Source organism: Oratosquilla oratoria, chromosome 13 (genome assembly GCF_046742065.1).
Source record: "Oratosquilla oratoria isolate Oo_2021 chromosome 13, ASM4674206v1, whole genome shotgun sequence".
Lineage (NCBI taxonomy): Eukaryota > Metazoa > Arthropoda > Malacostraca > Stomatopoda > Squillidae > Oratosquilla > Oratosquilla oratoria.
This window is the reverse complement of record NC_134789.1, coordinates 67,815,116-67,821,996: the sequence shown is the minus strand read 5'-3', so window position 1 is coordinate 67,821,996 and position 6,881 is coordinate 67,815,116.

The following is a 6,881-nucleotide window of genomic DNA, read 5'->3' as shown; positions in this document are numbered from 1 at the left end:
AAACTAAACTAAACTAAACTAAACTAAACTAAACTAAACTAAACTAAACTAAATCTCACTTCACCCATCAACGTTGTAAGAAATCCATCCACATGTCACAGACAGACATTGGGTGGTTTATGCTGGATGGTGGTGGTGGTGGTGGTGGTTGGGAGTAGGGAGAAGGGAAGTTTGGTTCAAAGTAGGAGACATAATCTTCCGGTCGTCCGGAGTGAGGGTGAAGGGGATGGGCTACCTAGAACCCAGAAGGAGCCGTGTGTTGGCATGTGTATATATTTATATTGTAATGTGTATATTTCATTCATATTAGTGTGATATTGTATGTATAAATTTCAGTAGTGTTGTTGTATTTATTATTATTTTTATCGGATGCCCGCAAGGCTTGGCGTGGGCAGTTTTGGCGGGAATGTTGGCGTTCCCTCAGTCTCCTTGTGGCTCTGACGCCTGCTGCACGTGTTTTTGTGTGTTCGTGCCTTTTTCTAATTTTTCCCAATATATTGAACTGTGCTTCCGGTGTTTCATTGCCACCCAGAACAACCGGATAAAATGTGATAGTGTCCGGGAATATAAAGGAGGGGTGAGGGGGTGGGGGTATAAGGGGGTTGGGGGTGGGGGTACAAGGGGGGTGGGGGTACAAGGGGGTGGGGGTACAAGGGTGGTGGTGGTACAAGGGGGGTGGGTGTACAAGGGGGTGGGTTACAAGGGGGGTGGGGTGGGTGTACAAGGGGGGTGGGGTGGGTGTACAAAGGGGGGTGGGGGTACAAGGGGGGTGGGGGTACAAGGGGGGTGGGGGTAGAAGGTGGGGGGTGGGGGTGGAAGAAGATGTCTAAGGCAAAGTTACGGGAAGGGTAATGCCCTTTCCCGGGAAATAGAGAGGGAATGGGGATGAGGAATGGGAGAGTGGGAGGGGAAGGGGGAGATACTTCAGGTAGAAAGGATCTTCGTTCGGAACAGGCAAGGGAGGCTGAGGCTGGAGGAGGTCCGGGTGAGGCTGGGACTCCGGGCCTCAAATAAATGGAAAGCCCCCCGGGGGGGGGGGCTGCCGAAGACAGGAAGAGAGGGACGGGATCTGCGTGAAGCATGGCGGGTTGATTGGGGAGCAGGACGTGAATGGTCTGTCCACCAACAAGGAGGAGGAGGAGGAGGAGGAGGAGTAGGGAGAAGAGGAGGAAGAGGTGGAGGAGGAGGAAGAAGTGGAGGTGGAGGAAGAGGAAGGAGGAGAGGAAGGAGGAGGAAGAGGAGGAAAAGGTGGAGTGGGGGGAAGGTGAAGAAGGGGAGGAGGGATTTTTTTTGTGTAATGTGAAATAGAAGGGAATGATCCAGATGGAAGGGTTAATTGTACATTGCAGGAAAAATATGGGGGCTGAGGCTGAGGCTGTGACGGTGCCTGAGCAGGGGTCGGGGCTGCGGCTAGGCCTAACACGGAGCAAAACAGGTTCACATAAAAAAATGACCTTTTACTGGAAATGTCCCAGAGAGAGAGAGAAAGAACGAGAGATAGATAGATAGATAGATAGATAAATAGATAGATAGAGAGAGAGAGAGAGAGAGAGAGAGAGAGAGAGAGAGAGAGAGAGAGAGAGAGAGAGAGAGAGAGAGAGAGAGAGAGAGAGAGAGAGAGAGAGAGAGAGAGAGAGAGAGAGAGAGAGAGAGAGAGAGAGAGAGAGAGAGAGAGAGAGAGAGAGAGAGAGAGAGAGAGAGAGAGAGAGAGAGGAAGAGACGGAGAGAGGAAGAGACGGAGAGAGGAAGAGAGGGAGAGAGGGAGAGAGGGAGAGAGGGAGAGAGGGAGAGAGGGAGAGAGGGAGAGAGGGAGAGAGAGGGAGAGAGGGAGAGAGGGAGAGAGGGAGAGAGGGAGAGAGGGAGAGAGGGAGAGAGGGATAGAGGGAGAGAGGGAGAGAGGGAGAGAGGGAGAGAGGGAGAGAGGGAGAGAGTACATAAGTGTTCAGATCAGATAGGAGGGTCCTGTGACACAGTGGATGAGAGCTGAGTTGAGGTCCTTGACCAAAGCTCTATAATATGAAAGACACTACTTTGTTGATGACTATCTTTATGAACACAGGCAATGCGTTGATATAAAACGACCCTTACGAGGTGATTGACACAATGGATTGAGTTGATACTATTGTTCCCTTAACATGGCTTATAATATGCCGGTATAGTTGACATTAAATGCAATGTAATTTATAATGTAATGTCGTTGATTGTGGATGGTATAGAAAATAAATCTTTGTTTGGATGGTTGAGGAACAAAGCTGATCAAGTGACATTAGAGGACAGAGGAAAACAAGGGGAGGAGGAGGAAAAGGAGGAGGAATAGGAGGGAGAGAAAGAGGAAGAGGGAAAGGATGATGAAGAGCAGGAGGGAAAGGATGAAGGATAGGAGGAAGAAGAGGAGGAAGAGGAAGAGGAAGAGGAGGAAGAGGAAGAGGAGTAGGAGGAGGAGGAGGAGGAGGAAAAGGAAGAGGAGGAGGAAGAGGAGGGTGAGGAGGAGGAAGAGGAAGAGGAGGAGGAGGAGTAGGAGGAGGAGGAGGAGGAGGAGGAGGAGGAGGAGGAGGAGGAGGAGGAGGCGTGGGCAATTTTCTTGTGAAGCAGGATCTCAGGGTTTGTTAGAATGAAGGAAGAAAAAAAGAAGAAGGAAGGAAGAAAGGAAGAAATAAAAGAATTAAGGAAGGTAAACGGGAAAGAAGGAAGAGATAAAGAACAAAATGAAATGAAGATGGAAGACGGGGAAGGAGGAAGAAAGTAAGGAAGGAAGGAGGAAGGAAGTATAAAGGAAATATGGAGTGAAAGAAGGCAGGAAGGGAAGAAGAAAGAAAGGAAGTAATAAAAGCAAAAGAAAAGGAAAGCTTTGTAAAGGAAAGGGTAGAAGAGGAGGAGGAAGAGGAAAAAGGAAGAAAGGGAGGAAGGAAGAAAAGAAGGAAGATAAAGAAGAAATAAAGAAAAAAGAAAGAAAGAAACGAAGGAAGGAAGGGGAAAAGGAAGAAGGAAAAAGAAAGAAGGAAAGAAGGAAAGAAGGAAAGAAGGAAAGAAGGAAAGAAGGAAAATAAGGAAACGAGGAAAGGTGAAGGCAAGGAGTAAAACATTGAGGGAGTTAAGGTGGGGAGGGGCCTTAGTGGAGAAGGGAGAAGAGGTGCCTTAGAGGAGGAGGAGGAGGAAGAGGAGGTGGAGGGGGAAGAATAAGAGATAGAGGAGGAGGAGAAGAGGTGGGGCAGGATGAGTAGGAGGAGGAGGAGGAGAAAGAGAAGGAGGAGGAAGAGAAGGAAGAGATAAGAAAGGAGGAGGAGAAAGGAAAGGAAAAAGAGGAGAGAGTGGAAAAGAAGAAGAAGGAGGAAGAGGAGGAGGAGGAGAAGGAGAAGAGGTGGGGCAGGAGGAGGAGGAGGAGGAGGAGGAGGAAAAAGAGGAAGGAGGAGGAGGAAGAGAAGAAGGTATGAAAGGAAGAGGAGAAAGGAGAGGAGAAAGAGGAGGAGACAGTGGAAAAGAAGAAAAAGGAGGAAGAGGAGGAGAAGGAAGAGGAGGTGGAGGAAGAGAAGGAGGATGAGGAAGAGGAGGAGGAGACGGTAAGAAAGGAAGAGGAGAAAGAAAAGGAGGAAGAGGAGGAGACGACGGAAAAGAAAAAGGAGAAAGAGGAAGAGGAGGGATGGGGAGGAGGAGGAGGAAGAGGAGGAGGAGGAAGAAAAGGAGGAGGAGGAAAAGAAGGAGGAAAGAAAGGAAGAGGAGAAATAAAAGGAGGAAGAGGAGGAGACAATGGAAAAGGAAAAGGAGGAAGAGGAGGAGGAGGGATGGGGAAGAGGAGGAGGAGGAGGGTGGGGTAGGTTCTCTGGAGGGAAGAGCGTGAAAAAGAGGTCGTTATCGTGAAATGTTGAGGTCTTTCTTCATCGAGGTCACCAGGGCTGGAGACGGGCGAGGGAGGGTCGGGTGATCTTACAGAAAATCAGTCTGTGAGTTGAGATGGAAGATAGAGGGGGGAGGAGGGAAAGGGGGTGGAGGTGGGGAGGGCTTAGGTCCTCGATCGGTATCAATATATCTTAGTCAACTTAAACGAGAGGTCAAACATTTTTCTTAGGAAAATAAATGGTCATAGAAACTGTTGTAGTCTGACAGACACTCAGTAGTGGCGACCTACAGTAAATATTTTATTCTGTCTGAAACAAGACGATTTTATTCAGTTGTTGGGTCATGATGGGTCGCTACCCTATGATCTACTACTCCCCATTCCCACACCACCACATGAGGTCAATAAGATAATCTGCCGCTAACCAGAATAAAGGCTGTAAAGTTGGTTACCAAACTGATACGGGGTAATCATTAGAGGATATGTTATTTCACTTGATTAATGTACGTTGATATATTAGACTAACTTTACTTTTACAATTGAATCTAACCCATTTATACAAACTGTAATAAACTTATTCCTAACTAAATATAATATCTGGAAATTCAACCAACTCCTAAGTCATATCTATTAAAAACGATTTAAACCATGATTGAATATACTAAGCCAATTTGTTCCATTCCGAGTAATCGCGACTAAGAAAATAATCTAAGCTGAAGAAACTCTAGCCATTATAAGCTTAACCTAACCTAACTTAGAATGAATTAATCTAACATTACATAACCTGCCCCAACATAACCTTACCAGACCTAATTTAACCTGAACTGACCTAATCTAACTTAACCTGATGTAACCGTAACTAAACCTAGTCTATCCTAAGATAACCTAACCTGACCTGACCTGACCTGATCTAACTTAACCTAACTTAACCGTAACCTAACCTAACCTAACCTAACCTAGCCTAACCTAACCTAACCTAGCCTAACCTAACCTAACCTAACCTAACCTAACCTAACCTAACCTAACCTAACCTAACCTAACCTAACCTAACCTAACCTAACCTAGCCTAACCTAACCTAACCTAACCTAACCTAACCTAACCTAACCTAACCTAACCTAACCTAACCTAACCTAACCTAACCTAACCTAACCTAACCTAACCTAACCTAACCTAACCTAACCTAAACTAAACCCAAGCTAACCTAAACTAACCTAACCTTCCCTACCTTAACCAGACTAAACCTAACCCGACCTAACCTAACCTGACCTGACCTAGCCTGTCTTACCCTACATTACGCGGGTAACCCTGCGAGAAAGAAAAATGAAGCTTATGAGATGAAGCAAAGAGTTAGGCTTGTTAACGAGATCGTAAAATGGTTTAACTACAGCTGTGCTTTAGTCCAATTATTCTTAAAGGATGAAGGAGGAAGGGCGAGGGAGAAGGAGAACAGGGAGGTAAGAGGGAAGGATGCAGAAGGAGGGGAAAACGAGAGAAGGAGGTAGAGAGGGAGAGAGAGAGAGAACATAACATAAGAACATAAGAATAAAGGAGACTGCAAAAGACCATAAGGCCTACACTAGGCAGCTCCGTATCCATCACCACCTGTCATCCCCATCCATAAAGTTATCTAATCGTTTTTTAAAACAACTATCAGAGAGAGAGAGAGAGAGAGAGAGAGAGAGAGAGAGAGAGAGAGAGAGAGAGAGAGAGAGAGAGAGAGAGAGAGAGAGAGAGAGAGAGAGAGAGAGAGAGAGAGGGAGAGAGAGAGAGAGAGAGAGAGAGAGAGAGAGAGAGAGAGAGAGAGAGAGAGAGAGAGAGAGAGAGAGAGAGAGAGAGAGAGAGAGAGAGAGAGAGAGAGAGAGAGAGAGAGAGAGAGAGAGAGAGAGAGAGAGAGAGAGAGAGAGAGAGAGAGAGAGAGAGAGAGAGAGAGAGAGAGAGAGACAGACAGAAGAAGGGAGAGGGAGAGGAAGAAAAAAATAGAAAGAAAATTTGGAAAAAAGAGAAAAATAAAAACAAATAAGAATTCACAGAAAAATTCATGGCTGGATACGAAAAGTGATAAATCTCTTCTGCTCAGTTCCTTCTATTGGATGTTGCTATGACAACCAGGAAGTGATTTTTTTTATTATGCAGGTAAGAGCGAGTGGTCCCCATTCTGAAAGTAAAATCTATGGATCGTGGCCTTATTTGAACTAACCCCATTGATACAGAGGTGGAGATGGGGTTTGTCTCGCTAAGGGGAATAGAACAGCTTAGCGGCTTCCATGAATGGCAAGGAAAAGAATTGTTCGGCAAAGAAGGGTATGGTTGAAAAAGACTGTAAGCTCTTATTACCAAGTTAAGACAAAGATGAATAAAATCGCAACTAGACGAGGAGGGAAAAGTACTACACGGTACGGAGGGACTTAACCCCTTCAAGTCTACGGTGTAACAGGCTACAACTACCTGGCGTGACTCTGGTCCGTAGGGGTGTTACAAAAACGATTCCTTAAGTATTAACTGGAGGTCAGTATTCCCATGTGGTGGACTGTGGTTTACCAGCGTTTCTATCCTCGTGGACAATCACGTTGCTATAGGCGGGCGAAAGATAAGAATGTATCTTTAGACTGGCAATCTTAAACCAAGTTATTTTATTATTTTCCCACTTTTTTCTGCTTGTCTGGGAAAATACACAGCATTGCCAAAAGAATTCCTTGCAAGGGAGGAATATTTTGTACATAAAGGCGCTATATACCACGATCTGCCTACACTTTAGGCATCTTAAGATAGAAGTTTATATATCTGGGTAGAATTTATCAGGTGAAATGTTTGTGAGTGTCCCCATACGGCGGGCCCATTCATTGAACTTTATTCATTCATTCATTTATTTATTTATTTATTTATTTATTTATCTATTTATTCATTTATTTATCTATTTATTTATCTATTTATTTATTTATTTGTTTATTTATTTGTTTATTTATATATTTATTTATCTATTTATTTATTCATTTACTTATCTATTTATTTATTTATTTATTTATTTATTTATTAATCTATCATATATTT